The 17,478-nt window shown below is 41.2% G+C and overlaps 1 protein-coding gene across 1 annotated transcript in view; it reads right to left on the bottom strand.

The window, feature by feature from the left end:
• HYCC1 (hyccin PI4KA lipid kinase complex subunit 1) overlaps positions 1-17,478 on the bottom strand; it is a 131,869-nt gene that overhangs the window by 71,158 nt on the left and 43,233 nt on the right. The gene's annotated exons all lie outside the window — the stretch shown is intronic.

The raw sequence follows: 17,478 nt of genomic DNA, 5'->3' as shown, positions 1-17,478 counted from the left end.
CTAAAACAGATAGGATCCCCCCCTCCAAAGGGAGGATCAGATTAATGAGTAAATAATAACAAACTACAGCGATAAGGACAATAGAGATTGGTTCAGTGAGCAATGGAAACAGAGGACAAGAAATGACTGTTTAGGAAAGTCAGTGAACTCCACAAGGAAGGTGATGTTTGAGTTGGATCTTAAAAGGTAAATAGGAGTTTGCCAGAGAAGAAAGTCAAAGGGTATTTCAGAAAGGGAGAACACCATGTTCAAAGGCATGGAGCTGTGAAAGGGCACAGAGCCATTCTGGAACATTGAGAAGGTAGATGGGGTTAAATGATGAGGAACAGCCAAAAATTGGGCTGGAGCAAAAGATTGAGGTGAGCTTGTAAAAGACCTCACAAGATACACTAAGATACTCAGACAAGCACTGTCCAGCAGAGCTTTCTGCACTGGTGAAAATGTTCTATATTTGTGTTGTCCAAAATAGTAGCCATTAGCCACATGTGGCTATCAAATACTTGAAATATGGTGTGACTGAAGAGCTCAATGTATTTATTTATTTATTTTTGAGACAAGGTCTTACTCTGTCACCCAAACTGGGGTACAGTGCTTAAGTGATCCTCCCACCTCAGCCTCCCAAAGTGCTGGGATTATAGACATGAACTACCATACACAGCTGGAACTCACTTTTTAATTTTATTTTTATTTTTATTTTTATTTTTATTTTTATTGGCAGAGTCTCCCTCTGTCACCCAGGCTGGAGTACAGTGGTGGGATCTCACCTCACTGCACTTCCACTTCCCAGGTTCAAGCAATTCTCCTGCCTCAGCCTCCTGAGTAGCTGGGGTTACATGCACCCACCACCACGCCCAGCTAATTTTTGTATTTTTAGTAGAGACAGGGTTTCACCATGTTGGCCAGGCTGGTCTCGAACTCCTGACCTCAGGTGATCCACCCACCTCAGTCTCCCAAAGTGCTGGGATTACAGGTGTGAACCATCATGTCTGGCATTAATTTTTAATTTTAACTTTAACAACTCCCATATTGGATAGCTCAGGTTTAGATTTTCTTCTAAAGGCAATGAGGGACCAACAACAGCTTTTATTCATGTGGACAATGCAATTAGGTTTCTTTTAAATGGTGAGAATCCAAAAAAAAAAAAAAAAAAACAGGGTAGAGAGGAAACTCTTGACAGATCAGACTGACTTAATTTAGGTCCCCTTGGCCAGAGCCTGTTCAGGACAAGTGTTTACTCAAAGAAATAGGGACAGGAAGATCCAGGAAGCATGTTATTCATCTTAGAGAACACAAGGAGTCAAAATCTGAGACGTTGAATTCTGCCTTCAAGTCCCATTGAGTAGGAGAGTGAGGGACCAAGGAAGGAAAGAAACCCAGTCAGCCAGATCATAAAATAGAGAGAAACAAGAGTGGGCAAAAGACACCTGCGTGCATACACACACACACACACACACACACACACACACACACCATCAGTTTTACTGGCCATTGGCCATGTGTGCCAGTAATGTGTTGACCTGATTTGAAGAGCCAAAGTTTCTGGTGGCAGGAAGCCCAGCCAAGACCAGGACAAGATTCCAGGAGAGAATCTCGAACAAAACCTGTGGAAGTCAGGATGGAAGGGAGAGGTAAATATTATTGACTTCCTGTACTGTACAAGGCACGTGGCTTGCCAAGGATATAGATGAATGCTAGAAGCTTGCTTATAGTATAGGTAGCTGGATAACAAACAGATGAAAGGTTAAGCAAAGATTAAAGTAATTATTTAATGCAGCAGTGGAGAGATTACATAAGGCAGTACATAATTGATTCATTGTTCAAATGATTTTCTAGGCATTAACCGCTGTGTTTTCAGAGGAGGATGCAAGCATTGCAGTCAAGGGCAGTCAGGGAAGGCTTCATGAAAAAGGCAAAATGGGCTGGGTCTAGAAAAATGGGGAGGAATTTGAACCAGATAAAATGGTGAGAAAGTAACTCCTAGAATGCCTGGAGAAATAACACAAGAGGGGAAGCACAAGCAATGTTCAGAGGGCATGGGAGGCAACTTGGGTCAGCCAAGCCTGGCAAGCTAGGTTGCAGATAGATAATAGAACACCTTGAAGGCAAGCTCAGTTGTTCAGATTTTCTCCTTTTGCCTTGTGGCTTCCTGTCTGCTCATCAGAATCACTTAGGATGCCTTTCAAAATTATCAGTACTCAAACCACACCCCACACTAAATAAATCAAAAAATTGGTGTGTTAGGCTAGTCATTGGGTTTTTAAAAAAGCTTCCCAAGTGGTTCTAATATACACCCAAGGCTGACAAAAGGGAAATAATATAACATTTTACTAGTGCCAAATCAGGGCCGTGCATAGGATAGATTGAATGGAGAGAAACTGAAGTTTGGCTATGTATATTTATATATAATTTGTTTCCTTCCTGCAAGAAGACAGGAAGCAGTTTGCTGCCTGACTTCACTTCCCATTTTGCAGTGGTAAGGTAGTATAGAAGGCAATTTCAGTTGTCTTCCCTCTAAGTCAGAGTAAAACAAAAGCACAAATTTATGTTTCCAGTCTACTCTCCTTTCCATCACAATTTGTGCACATAAAAATAATTTCCAACAATAACAGTCTGCAGTTAAGTTTTACACATAACCATTTACATTTTAATCGCAAATCACCAGAAAAAAATGCCTAAGAGAACATTCTGTTTCAAAAGGAAAATGCTTTTGACCTACTTTATAAAAGTCAACATATTCCAGATCTTTCCTGCTCATCTTTGCTAGTCTCTGATATCCACAGGCATAATTCTAAACTAACTATTAAAATGCATTTATCTTCTTGCAAATAACTGTATAAAAGTGTCAGTTGAACATTATAAACATAAACATTTTCCCTATGACGTTAAATTTCAGGAACTTTAAGAAAAATTTAGTTCAAATATCTTTCTCTTTTTTTCTTTTTCTTTTCCTTTCTTTGTTTTGTTTTGTTTTTGAGACAGAGTCTGATTCTGTCACCCAGGCTGGAGTGCAGTGGCACCATCGTAGCTCACTGCAACCTCCACCTCCTGGGTTCAAGCGATTCTCGTGCCTTAGCCTCCTGACTTGCTGGGGCTACAGGCATGTGCCACCATGCGTGGTTAATTTTTGTATTTTTTTGGTAGAAACACGGTTTCACCATGTTGGCCAGGCTGGTCTCGAACTCTTGGCCTCAAGTGATCCACCCACTTTGGCCTCCCAAAGCGCTAGGATTATAGGTATGAGCCACCATGCCCGGCCTAGTTCAAATATATATTTCTATTAAAGTCAATAGGACAACAACTGCTGTTAAAATGGTTAAAATAGATAACATGATTATTTTAAATTAAAAAGAATTTTGTTTAAAAAAATGAAAAATATGTCAAAATGTTGCTTTTGTGTTATGTTAAACATTCTTTAAGAAAAAAAAATCAAAGAAATGAAGTCAAAACAAAAAGAGTGTGCCTGAGAGGTCATTCAAGGGCTTGCTATATCAGATTCCCTTTTTAAGGGAACTTCCCCAGCCAGTGGACCCAGCTGAGGCAGCAACCTGAGCCATGATCTATACCATAAATCCCCTTCATGAACTATATAACCCAAGGGCAGCCAACCTCAAGAGGTGACCTGACATGAACACCCACTCTCTTTCAAGAATTTGAACTGGAAATAGGAAGAGAAAATCACGTGGTGGAAGCAGAAGCTAAAAAATCAGTCAGTAGAAAGAAGCCCTGAGAAGCTATAAAAAGGGCAAGTTTTCAGTAAACTGAAGCCATTAGGTAGCGTCAGGATGTATAAAGTGGATGGTGAAGTAATAGGTAACAGGAGTGGCAGAAGTAGAGACAATGGAATGAGTCACGGTAACAAAGATGGGGATCAATGAGGTCCTGTTGTCGAAAGGACAATGAGATAATCCATTTCCTGCAGCTGCACTGAATTGCTCCAGTTCCCAGTGTTTGCATTCAACATCTGTGAGGTCCAACTGCAGCTGTTCCCAGAGTCCCCAAAATTCCCATCTCCATCACCTATTCTAAGTAAATCGTTGTATCTTTCACCCCTGTGTAAACCAATACGTAGACTTACAGAATCACGCATTCAGTGAAAGAAGCTGGACCAATTGCATTTTGTGAAGAGAATTTTATCCTTTAAGATTGGTTACAGGTTTTTCTAGGAATAACATCTCTCGAAAGAAGAAAACATTCTTCACATCTTAAACAAGAAGACATAAATTAAAACTTTATAATGTTATATTTTAAGGGGAAAAAAGTGTCCTTTCTCTTGTCTTTTAATAGCTGCACCAACCTGGTTCATATTTACAAGCAAGTCATATAGATAGGAGTGGAAAACATAATGACTAACTGCTACCCTCACATGACTGGAAATGAAAAATATCCACATTTATCTTCTAAGACATTTTATTAACTAATGTCTTCTAGAAGAATTCCTGTCAGGAGAGGATTATTATGCAGCTTTTATATATCATGTTTTTGAAAGATATTTGATGACATGGGAAAAAGACATTTCTTTCATCACATTAGATGAAACAGATGGTTACAAACTGCATAGTATATGACATGGTCACAATCTGGCAAGTGTTCATGTCAGGAGGCTATATCAGCAATATATAAGCATGGAGAAATCATAAGTGAATTTTATCTTCTTCTTCATACATGTTTTCAAATTACCAAATGTTCTACAATAAACAAGTGTTGGTTTTATTAAAAAAAAAAAAAACAGAGGTGTGGCCGGGCGCGGTGGCTCACGCCTGTAATTCCAGCACTTTGGGAGGCCGAGGCAGGCAGATCAAGAGGTCAGGAAATCAAGACCATCCTGGCCAACATGGTGAAACCCCATCTCTACAAAAGTACAAAAAGCTAGCCGGGCATGGTGGTGGGCACCTGTAGTCCCAGCTACTAGGAGGCTGAGGCAGGAGAATCGCTTGAACCCGGGAGGCAGAGGTTGCAGTGAGCCAAGATCGTGCCACTGCACTCCAGCCTGGCAACAGAGTGAGACTCTGTCTTAAAAAAAAAAAAAAAAAAAAAAGCAGAAGTGCACATTATTTCTTCAGATGAAGAGACAGCAGACTGTACCTTGCTTATTGTTAATTCTGCCTAAGTGAACCTCAGTTAAACATTCTTCCTTTCACTTTTAGCTAATGCATTATTCTAAATTCTTTAAAACGTTCTCATAAATTCCACAGAGAAGCTCTGGTTATTGCTGACAAGCAAAAGACCTTGCTAATGAGTATTTAGTATAGAAGCATTAACTTGTATACAGATTTTCTCTGACAAATGGTGGCCCAGCGAACAGAAAATAACATGGGGAAAATACGTAGGTAAATGTGATAAACTGACTCCCCCAGAAGAAGTTGAACTTTTTTTGTCATCTTTGGACCCCCTGCAATAGTATAGTGCTTGGCCAATGGAGGACCATCAAAAAGACACATTAAAGGAGCACATGAAAAGATGGCAATTTTCCTCCTCCATCTTATATTGGTTGGGTTTGAATCTTTTTCAGGTTTACACACCTGTCCCCAAGCATACAGGCTAAGAATTGGAAAATGTGATTTCTCCCGTTTCTGACCACTGGCTGCATTCATTAGATGCAGTTTAACACTTCATTGTGTATCAACTTTTATCTTTCCAAAATCATTTCCCATGTGTTAACCCCTCACCCAGACAGCAGAGGCAGCAATCAAGGCACACACTTCCTTGGTTTCTTTGCTAAGTGGTTCCCACAAAGGAATTCAACAAGCACAAGCACTGGATGAAGGGAGGGTGAGTTTGGGAACTCCGCCCAGCAGCAAGAGGAGGGGTGAAATGCCAGAAAGAGGCATACCTCAAAAAAGTTTTGCCAGCTGACTCTCGCTGGTTTGAAACTCTGTGCTAAGGGAGTCCAATATATGAGTAATACTTCCATTTTTTCAATTTTGTTCTCATCTACTTAGTCATCAGCACCACACCCTGATACTTATGCCAAAAAAAAAAATTCAGCAAGAGAGTACATCACCAAAGTTCAATAAGAACAAGTGTGGCTTCCATTTCCTCTACCACCATGTGGAAGTGACCCATCCCATTATCAAAACCCCCGTTATGCTGGCAGAGGCAAACCACCCATTCTCTCATCTTCTCGCTTACCTGAAGCAAGTCCTCAGCATAGACATGTCCAGGGCCAGCTACCCTGTCATTGAAAGGGCATCATCCAAAAAACCTCTACCCCTGTGGGTTGGACCATGATACTAACCTTTAAAGCACTCTTGAGGGTGTTTTTCAAAGTTGAGTTACACCAGGAGGAGAAGCCACATTAGTCACCAGCAACTTAGCTAAGATTAATTGGTTAGGTCCCTAAGAAAGTGTGGGGCTTTAGGGGAAAAAAATGGGGAGGGCAGTGGGAGGAAATGTAGATATCTGAGCCTGGAACAGTATTCAGGGAGGACTCAAGCTCTGGGGACCATGAACAGTAAGACACAACCAAGGCTGAGAAGAATCAAAGCAACTGTTGAAGGAAATAAGATGAATCTAAAGGGTCAAAGAGGGCAGACTATGTTGACCTGGATCAGTCCTACAAGCTCTGCAACTGGAACTTTTGTAAAAAAAATTGAAGTATAATATACATATAGAAAAGTAGAGACAACAAAAATATGATTAGTTCAGTGGATTTTGACAGGCAAACACTGCAACCAGGTCAGGAAAAAGAATGTTGATGCAATCCAGAAGCTCCCTTGGACCCCCTGCCAATCATCACCCTGTCTCTTATTCTCAAAGACAACATCTGTTTTGACTCATGATGGTTTAGTTCATCTATGCCTGCTAAATTTCATGTAAGTGGAATCATATGGGATATATGCTTGTGTGTCTGGTTTTTTTCTATCAATTTTGTGTTTGTGGAGTCCATCTATATTTCTTATTGGAATTGTAGTTTGTTCATTTTCATTACTGTAAGGTATTCTACTATATGAATATGCCATGATTTGTTTGACAGTCCTATAGCTGATGGATATTTGGGTTCTTTTCAGTTGAGACTATTACGAAGAATGCCGTTTGGAGTATTCTTGTACATGCCTCTTGGTGCACATCTACATACTCTTCTGTGGTATATATCCAGGAGGGGTATTGTTGGGAAGAAGGTAGGCATATGCTCTCCTTTATATAATACTGCCAAATGACTTTCTAAAGTAATTGTATCACTTACACACCCACCAGTGGAATATGAGAGTTCCAGTTGCTCCACATCCTTGCCAATATTTGTATTATCAGTCTTTTAAATTCTAGCTATTCTGGTGGGTGTGTAGTGTTATCTCATTGTGGCTTTAATTTGCATTTCCCTGATGACTCACACAGACTTTTTCGTGCTCTGCAATTTTAAAGCAACTCTGCATGTCTGTTTCATTGCAAATCATTCCTCAGCTGTACTGAGATTTAAAGTCAACAACCATTTATTAAGTCCCTACTGTGAGTCAGAGTCTACATACGTTAGATGCCTCCATGTGCCTGGCCTGAAGGTGGTGGTGAGAGAGTTTTTTTCTGGACTAAGTGGTTTCTGGTCAGTCCTGCTGGTTTCGCTCTAGGATATATTATCACTGACATTGTGGAGAGAGCACTTCTGGAAAGAGAATGTCCCAGCAGGGCTGGGGGCAGAGGGCAGGAATGGGGTTGAGTGTAGAGAATGAAAACCAGCTGGATTTTCAAGCTTTCTGGCTTAAGAATAGTTGATGACAGTTTCTACAACTACATAATGTAACCTATCAGCCATAAAATAGGATAATGTTTAATACTGCTACAGATAACACTAGTCCTTATAAACAAGGGAAAAGTGAACTATAACAGTTGTTTGATGATACTATGAAATAAAAATCTCCCAGAAAGATCTTTCTCTGAATAACTCATAGAAAAAACAGGTTCTCTGAAAATGTGGATGAACCTTTGGTAACATGATGATTGTTGAGGGACAAAGACAGGTTTACTTAACCTCAAATCCCATCTGTCAGAGTTTTGTCCAAAGACGCAACAGTGGCCAATGGGAAGCTCCTTCTGTTTTAGAAAAAGAGGCTCTGAATTGCCTTCCTGTGCATCCTAACCAAGAAGGGATGCTAGGTGGGTGTTCCCTTGCTGCCTGCATTACAGGCTGACTGGAGTATATGAACATTCCATCACAGGGTCTGTTTATCACACTGAGATATTGTAAATGTGGAGAGAGTAGCCAAGAGTGAGAAAATGGGGCAAGTACTTGGGAAGGGTAACACATTACACACTAAGTAGCTACCCTGAACAGTTAGATACCAGATCCCCTGCAGAAATCTCACTGAAAGGGAAACCCTAAAGGATAGTTAAGCCTCAACTGAGCAGAGGGCCAAGGACAGTCTGAAATGTGGGACCACATTCAATGAAGCCTCATTCAAAAGGAAAGAGAGTAGCTCCAGGCTAAGCCAGGGCTTAGAGATGGAAGGGGAGGAAGGAACCTTGGAAGAAGGTGTAGGTATGAGGTCACTTAAAAGAAAGGTCAATCAATTCCCAGTTTCCCCAAGGCTGGCCCTGAAGCATGGAAACCTTAAGTGCCCTACATTCCTCAGGTGGCCCAAGCCACCACTAACCCTAATAGAACCTAATTTTGGCCACCTCCATCACCTATTGAGATTGCCACACAGAATACCTGTGGCATAGGTGGATGGATCAAGCTGACCTCTCCTGGTGAGCCAGTTCTTCAGATCCATCCAGCTCAGCCAAAGAGATGTAGCCAGGCTTTAATATAAGCTTGCTTTTATTCCTGTGCAATTTGCGCCTCGTGTTTGCAGAAACTGAGAATGTTTTCCTTATTCGGATGAATAGCCTAGTGTTGGCAGCCTATGTGTGCCTGCAGAGGAAATTGTCATCCCTCTTTTTCCTTGCCTAGGAGATACTAGATATCTGAGCAAGTGAAATTTTGAGGCTGAAGTAAGATAATGAGAAGACCCAGAGAGATTATAAAAGATGCAGAGTGAGAGAATGGAAAGAGTCTTGAACCAGAAGTCAGGCTTGAGCTGAAAGCTCACATCGCTCTTGTAAGATGTGTGTTCTCAGTTTTCTTATCTGTAAAATGAAGGGATTGGACTCTGATCTGAAAGTAAAATGTTCTGTTCATTGAGCATAGGGGGCTTGTTCAAAGTTGTTACCCGTTGTTACCCAGTGTGACAAAGGAGGCCTGGTTATTCTTCGTTTCCTCCTGAGATCCTCACTTGCTCTGGTCCCTGAGATTCTCTCCTCCTCACTCTGTTGCTCTGCATCTCCTGCATCATAGCTAAATGTCTATTATAGATATCCCAAATGTGACTAGAAATGTCTGTGAGGTCTGACTAGAAATGTCTATGAGGTTCAACTAGATATGTTGAAGACGTGAAAGGTTGGCAGGAAGGTGATGAGTTTGCAGTAGTGGAGAATAAAACCCTGAGATTTCAGAGCATGAAAGAGCTTAGAAGTGGAAGGAGAAATGACAAACTTTTAAAAGCAAAAATAGCTTGGATGAGCCCTTTCCTGAAGTGTGTACCATGAAGCCCTGCCACTGTAAGCCCCTCCCATGGGGCTCGGTGGGTGCAGAGGTTATGGTCAAATAAGTTTGAGAAATAGTGCAAAATGTGCCTCCTTCTCGGAGTTCCCCAAAGCTTATTAAAGGCACTGAGAACTTCTGTAGCAAGAATCCTGTTTAATGGTTGAACTCTCATGTTTCTTCCTCAAAATTTTACCCCTGACAACTTTTAAAATAACATCTATTATCATTATCTTGTTGAAATTACAATGAATACCCTTTGAGAAACACAATATATCATGCTGGGAGCAGAAACTCGGGAAATAAAAAGGAGGGAAACATGATTCCTATCTTCTTCATCTCCTACGTCCTGGGCAATATGACTCTTGCCCTGGAATCCAAAATTAGACTGCTCTTCTTTTTCACCCTGATGAACATACTAGCAGAAAATGTTCTATAGAACATTCTGACAGAGCAGACTGGCAAATGTTAGGTGTTCCAAAAATATATGTTGAAGGAATTAATGATCGAATGAAACAAGTTACCGTGAACCACTTAGCGCAATGTCTGAAGCAGAGCAAAGTAGCAACAAATGCTGTTACTACTACACGCCCTGTTCTTTGGTGTAGGGGAAACAGAAAAGCTCAAACTTTGTTATTTGTCCCCTTCCAAATGACTTAAAGATTTAGATCAGCTCTGTCCTCAGGTAATATATATTTTCTGAAAGAGAACCAAATACTTATGCCACAATAAAATGACCTTTACACAGAGAAGCCTTAAATGGAATTGTATCAGAATCGTAGACAAAAATGTTGTTTGCTTACAGTCATAAACAATGAATCTCGTGTTTCTATGAGAAAGAAATGGACTGGGTAAATATATATATATATATATTCCAGTTCTGCGATGTTAGGAGGAGGACCTAGTATGTTATTTGAGCATTTTTTTCCTTTTAATATCCTTACCATAGTTGCAGCTATTTACAGTAATAATATGATAACATAAAGGAGTTGGATTAACTTATTTACTCCTACCTATATTTATAAAACAGAATAGAGGCTCTAAAAAACTGGCAATAGTTAAGATTATGTGGATCAACTGACATAAAATGAATTTATCTTGTCTAAGAATTTCAAGTGTTTCCTAATTTAGTAATATTCTGAAGTACGTTTCTCACTGACAACTACTAACTAATCACAGTGAATCTTTTGAAAGACAATTGTTTTTCCTGCCCACAGTATATCAAGAAAACATTAAGAATAGGGCTGTGCTTTTATTGAGCACTTTCTGTGAGGTAAAGCACAGAAATAGATTTGTATTTAAGTGTGTATTATCTCATTAATGAAAGCTACAGTTGCCAGCTATTTGGATGAAAAAAAGCTGGCATTAAGTTAAAATATTTCTTATTTTCAAATACACGTTTTCGTTTTCTTGTCTTAGGAATTTACCTGACTTTAGGTAGTTAAGTGTGGCCAAAATAACAGAAGTTCTGACTTGATCTAGCTTAAACTAGGACATTTGCACAGCCTCTCATACCAGAAGATACAGAGGAAGATCAAGCCTCCAGCTTAGCTGATTCACTGGCTCAATGATGTCATCAAATGCTTGGGCTCTATCCATCTCTCTGCTCTTCCATCTACAGTGCTGGCTTTTTACCGAAGCTAGTTCTCTCCTCATGGTGATAAGATGGCCAATAGCAAGGACTGGAACAATACTGTTCACTATTCATCTACAGCAGGAGAGAGGAAATCCTCCCACCAAGGAACACAAATCTTTGCCTTTAGTCTGATTGGGCCAACTTACTACACTTGCCTGTCCCTAGAACAGGGAGCTGCCAGTGATGGTCCTAAACCCATGATTCTCAAAACATGGTCTTCAGAGCAGCAGTTTAAGCTGCTGGGAACCTGGAAACCTGTTAGAAATGAACACCTACAGAATCAGAAATGCTGAGGGTGGGGTCCAGCAATCTGAGTTTTAACAAGTCCTCCAGGTATTGTATAGTCTGAGGACTACTGTTTTAGACTAAACAGAATTTACTTCTAGAGATGGAGAAGGAGTGGATACATGGAGAAAATTGAGGTTCTGTTAGAAAGGAAGAAGGGGAAGTTATGTTTATTGAGCTCATAACAGTGTTCACATCCTGGATTTTTCAAGAATAGTATTAGTTTCAAATATTCTGTTTCACGTGGTTCACAAAACATGGCCATTAAGTTGACTATCTCAGCCAGGCACGGTGGCTCACGCCTGTAATTCCAACACTTTGGGAGGCCGAGGTGGGCAGATCATGAGGTCAGGAGTTTGAGACCAGCCTGACCAACATGGAGAAACACTGTCTCTACTAAAAATACAAAATTAGCTGGGTGTGGTGGCTCATGCCTGTAATCCCAGCTACTCAGGAAGGCTGAGGCAGGAGAATCACTTGAACCTGGGAGGCGGAGGTTGCGGTGAGCAGAGATAGTGCCATTGTACTCCAGCCTGGGCAACAAGAGCGAAACTCGGTCTCAAAAAAAAAAAAAAGAAAGAAAGAAAGAAGAAAAAAAGATGACTATCTCAAAAACTCTTGAAATCCTCCTGTGAAGCACAATGTCTTAGAAAGATAATGAGAATATGTCAGGACACAAAATAGCTGAATTCCAATTCTAGTCATGTCAGTGGTTCATCCTGTGTCTTTGAGAAATTCACTTAGACTCTCCGGACCTCAGCTTTTATTTCATAAGAGTGTTGGAACAGAGTGTTTAAATTTCTAAAAATGGAAACAATTATAGCCAGCATTTATCATGCACTTACTATGTGCCATGCTCTGCCAAATATTATTTTTCTCATCTTCTTTGTGATGGTATCTGCCAAAGATTTTATTTATCACTCTGTCATTTAATACTTAGAGTAGTTCCTGTGAAGGATATAACTTGCCCAAACTCAGTGGGCTGCTGAGTGAAGAATCTGGGATTCAGGTCAGTCTGACTCCCAAGTCCATTTATTTAGTCACTACACTATATTGCAACCCCCTCCCCAACCTCCATCAAACTCTGATTCTGTCATTCATTTGTTTTCATGTGGTTTAGTTCATTATACCTTTTAGAAAAAAAGAAGTTTAGTGAAATTAAAGAATGTGAACTTTGAATTCAGGCCATAATTTAAATCTTGGCATCACTATTCCTCTGATAGATGACTTTGGGTAAGTTAGCTTCTCTGAAACTGTAATTTGTAATCCATAGAATAACATTTTTTACCTGGCATTAAAGGAGGATTAAAGGAGATGAAAAATATAAAAATAATTTATATAGTGTGTGGACCACAATAGGTATTCAATAAATGTTCATTTTTCCCCTGCCTATTGCCCTATGGAAAATGTTATTTGATGTACAAGAGGGAAATATTTTGGAACATTTATTTGTTTTTCAAAATAAATATTTGCGTTTATAAATGACCTTACTAAGTACCACTAGGAATGGAAAAATTCTGCCTGAATCTTCTTGACTAAAACTTTTCTAGACCTAAGAATACAGACAGATGACCTTGTCCAGGACAAGAACACTCTAGTACCTTCCATCAGCCTCCCCATAGCCACCCTCTCCCAACCGTCATTTCTCAGAGGCTTTTTCAAATGGGATGCACATGGTCCACATTTGAATCTGGAAGACAATTTTCAAATTTCAGAAGTGCCCATCTTTTTTTTTTTTTTTTTTTTGAGATGGAGTCTAGCTCTGTCCCCCAGACTGGAGTGCAGTGGCAGGATCTCTGCTCACTGCACGCTCCGCCTCCTGGGTTCACGTCATTCTCCTGCCTCAGCCTCCCGAGTAGCTGGGATTACAGGCGCCCGCCACCATGCCCGGCTAATTTTTGGTATTTTTAGTAGAGACGGGGTTTCACCGTGTTAGCCAGGATGGTCTTGATCTCCTGACCCCGTGATCCGCCTGCCTTGGCCTCCCAGAGTGCTGGGATTACAGGCGTGAGCCATCACGCCCGGCCAGAAGTGCCCATCTTAACCTGTGTTACTTTCAAAATGAAACTGTCTGTATGAGGTAAGGAGTCTGCTCTTCACTTTCACAGACCGTGCTCCCATGATGAAGGGGTACCAGCACCCACAGACGGAGTTTCAGGAAAGCTATTTGGTCCATAACAACAAAGGCCATGGCTCCCAAGGAAAGAATGCTCCCTTCAAAGCAGTTGCATCAAGGAGGAAAGAATTTACCCTATGAACTCAGAAGGGTGTGTGTTCTAAATATTTCATGTTTCACATCCATGGGTATTGGTGGACTCTTTAGGACAATTTATTTTATCGTTCTATCATCATACCATTTCTAATGCTGAAAAGCAGGAAAATTAGGAAACATCCATTTCAAATGCTTAAAAAGTAAGAAGTTCCAGCTGGGCGCAGTGGCTCACACCTGTAATCCTAGGACTTTGGGAGGCTGAGGCGGGAGGATCACGAGCTCAGGAGTTTGATACCAGCCTGGCCAACATGGTGAAACCTCATCTCTACTAAAAATACAAAAAAAATTAGCCAGGCTTGGTGGCAGCTGCCTGTAATCCCAGCTACTTGGGAGGCAGAGGCAGGAGAGTCGCTTGAACCCAGGAGGTGGAGGTTGCAGAGACCACACCATTGCACTCCAGCCTGGGCAACAGAGTGAGACTCCATCTCAAAAAAAAAAAAGAAAAGAAAGAAGCTCCTATTTTTTTATTTTAATGTAATAAAATTACTCTTATATTTCTATTACTCTTATATATTATATATAATATTAAAAATATATAGCTTTTTTTTTCTTTGAGATGGAGTCTTGCTCTTGTCACCCAGGCTGGAGTGCAATGGCATGATCTTAGCTCACTGCAACCACCGTATCCCAGGTTCAAGTGATTCTCCTGCCTCAGCCTCCTGAGTGGCTGGGATTACAGGTGACTACCACCACACCCGGCTAATTTTTGTACTTTTAGTAGAGACGGGGTTTCACCATGTTGGCCAGGCTGATCTCAAACCCCTGACCTTAGGTGATCCACCCACTTTGGCCTCCCAAAGTGCTGGGATTACAGGCGTGAGCCACTGCGCCTGGCCCTAATATAGATTTTAATATTATAGTTGGTTGTGGGCTATTAAATTTTGTCATATTGAAGAATAACACACTTTGGAGTAAATTTACAATAAATGGTTTCTGAAGTTATTTAATGCTTATTCTTTCTTGCAACATTATTCAAGCAGAGTGGACATTTATAGCCTTGTGTTTTCCAATACCATGACCAATACCCTCTTATAGTCACATTTTGGAGCAAATATTTAACATCAGATAATTTACCCGAAGGATAACACTTTAAAATTTTCTTTATTGTAACTAAGAGCCAGTAATAGATCATGAAGATGAATGTATGTCATTATTTCTCTGGTTAATATAGACATAATTATAAACGTTTGTTTTATGATCTCTGTTTATCTGACACAACACCAGGAAGGCTGATGGCCATTTATCTTGTGTCTTCATGAGCAAAGAAGAACATAAAATTGAGAAGATATCCCAAGATGCCATTATTTGTAGACATTCTTAATAATTCAACTCTATAATTATGCTACTTCCCTACAATTTTTGTATGTTTATTTTATGTCTATATGTGTATTTATATAATATATAATTATTCTATTGCTACTGTATTGACATATGTTTTTAATTACTAGCAACCAAAGCTGGGTTAATAACCAAGGATCTTGAGACTATGGGATGAAATGTAGGCACTAGGATTTTTTTAACACGCCCTAGGTGATTACAGTGTGCAGCCAGGGTTGAGAATCACTCATCCAAAGGTTCTACCAACCACACTTGAACACATATATTTTTAACTTCACTGAGAATACCTGTTACTAGTAATACAGTATTATAGTACACATAAGGCCTTACTGTTTGCTGCCCCACCTGCTCCCTCTCCCCATGATTCCTCTTTAACTTCTCCTTGAGCAGAATATCCAACATAGTGGTTTGCTGGCGCGCGTGCGCGCGCGTGTGTGTATGTGTGTTTAGCCGCAAAGCTTTTTGTTCTTTTTCCAAATGAAGTTTCCTTCAGAATAATAAATGACACCGAACAGAGCCAACCCGACAGATCTGAAGTGGAGTGAAGAGGGCCTCAAGCCCCTCTGCTCTCCTATTCCTTCTCCATCATTATCGGAACCCCAGGCTTCCCAAAGCACCATTTTATTTTACTTTATTTTATTTTATTGAGACAGAGTCTCTCTCTGTTGCCCAGGCTGGAGTCAGTGGCATGATCTTGGCTCACTGCAACCCCTGCCTCCCGAATTCAAGTGATTCTCCTGCCTCAGTCTCCTAAGTAGCTGGGATTATAGGTGTGTACCACCACGCCTGGCTTACTTTTTATTTTTTTAGTTGAGATGGGGTTTTGCCATGTTGCCCAGGCTGGTCTCAAACTCCTGACCTCAACTGATCCACCTGCCTCGGCCTCCCAAAATGCTGGGATTACAGGCATGAGCCACCACACCCCTCCCCAAAGTACCGTTTTAAATCTGTCTCTCAGACACTAGAGAACGTCATTGTCTCACTGACTGGCTGCCAAGAGAAGTCACATTTCAAACGTGATGGAAAGGCCCCCAGAACAATCTGCTGAATTCATGCAACACTCAACTGCACCCAGGAAGTCCTGGATCTACCTCCGCTTGCCCATGACCATGCTATGAAACACCAATAACTGTGGAAATTTAGAAGAAGGCTCTCCTCCAACTCCCAGAGTGGCTAATTCTAAGCAGAGCCTTTTCTACTTTTTTTTTTTTTTTCAACATGGAGTTTCCCTCTTGTTGCCCAGGCTGGAGTACAATGGTGCGATCTCACTCACTGCGACCTCCGCCTTCGCGTTCAAGCGATTCTTCTGCCTCAGCCTCCCGAGTAGCTGGGATTACAGGCATGCGCCAGCACAACGGGCTAATTTTTTTTTTTTTTTTTTTTTTGAGAGAGTCTCGCTCTGTCGCCCAGGCTGGAGCGCAGTGGCGCGATCTCGGCTCACTGCAAGCTCTGCCTCCCAGGTTCAGGCGATTCTCCTGCCTCAGCCTCCCGAGTAGCTGGGACTACAGGCGCCCGCCACCACGCACGGCTAATTTTTTTTTTTTTTTTTTTTTTTTTTTTTTTTTTTTTTGTATTTTTAGTAGAGATGGGTTTTCACCGTGTTAGCCAGGATGGTCTCGATCTGACCTCGTGATCCGCCCGCCTCGGCCTCCCAAGTACTGGGATTACAGGCATGAGCCACCGCGCCCAGCCTTGTGTTTTTTTTTTAGTAGAGACAAGGTTTCTCCATGTTGGTCAGGCTGGTCTCGAACTCCCTCCCCACCTCAGGCAATCCGCCTGCCTCGGCCTTCCAAAGTGCTGGGATTACAGGCGTGAGCCACCGCGCCCGGCCTAAGCAGAGCCTTTTCTAATGGTTGAAAAATGAAGCAAACTTTACAGTGTGCTCCCACTCTCTTATCTGCTGTACCCCTGTCTCCAAATCAGGTCTCAACAAATATCTCAAGGGATCTGAAAAGGGATACCCAGTTATGAAAGGGCAACCTATGGCCTGAAAGGAGTGTGTGGAGTGAAGGAGCATAGTTTTGACAACTTTGCTTTGGTGATTTTGGGAAGTGGTTGTGGGCAGTTGGCATATGAATCTTGTTTTTTGTTGAAAACAAAACAAAAGAGGAAAAGGCTGGCTGATAGCTGGTTGACCTGAGGCTCCACCACTGGTCTTTTTATCTACTGGGTCCCCCTACAGGGTCTGGAACTTTGATTCATCTTTGTGATTCATCATACAAAAGAGAGCTTGGATGCAGGTGGCTAAAAGTTGCAGTATGCATAAATGCTTCTATGCCTTTTAACAACCCCATGGGAATTTTTTTTTTTTTTTTTTTTTTTTTTGAGACGGAGTCTCGCTCTGTCACCCGGGCTGGGGTGCAATGGAGCGATCTCAGCTCACTGCAACTTTCGCCTTCTGGGTTCAAGCAATTCTCCTGCCTCAGCCTCCCAAGT

The sequence above is a fragment of the Pongo pygmaeus genome, chromosome 6 (genome assembly GCF_028885625.2).
Source record: "Pongo pygmaeus isolate AG05252 chromosome 6, NHGRI_mPonPyg2-v2.0_pri, whole genome shotgun sequence".
NCBI lineage: Eukaryota > Metazoa > Chordata > Mammalia > Primates > Hominidae > Pongo > Pongo pygmaeus.
This window is presented reverse-complemented; position numbering and strand designations above follow the sequence as displayed.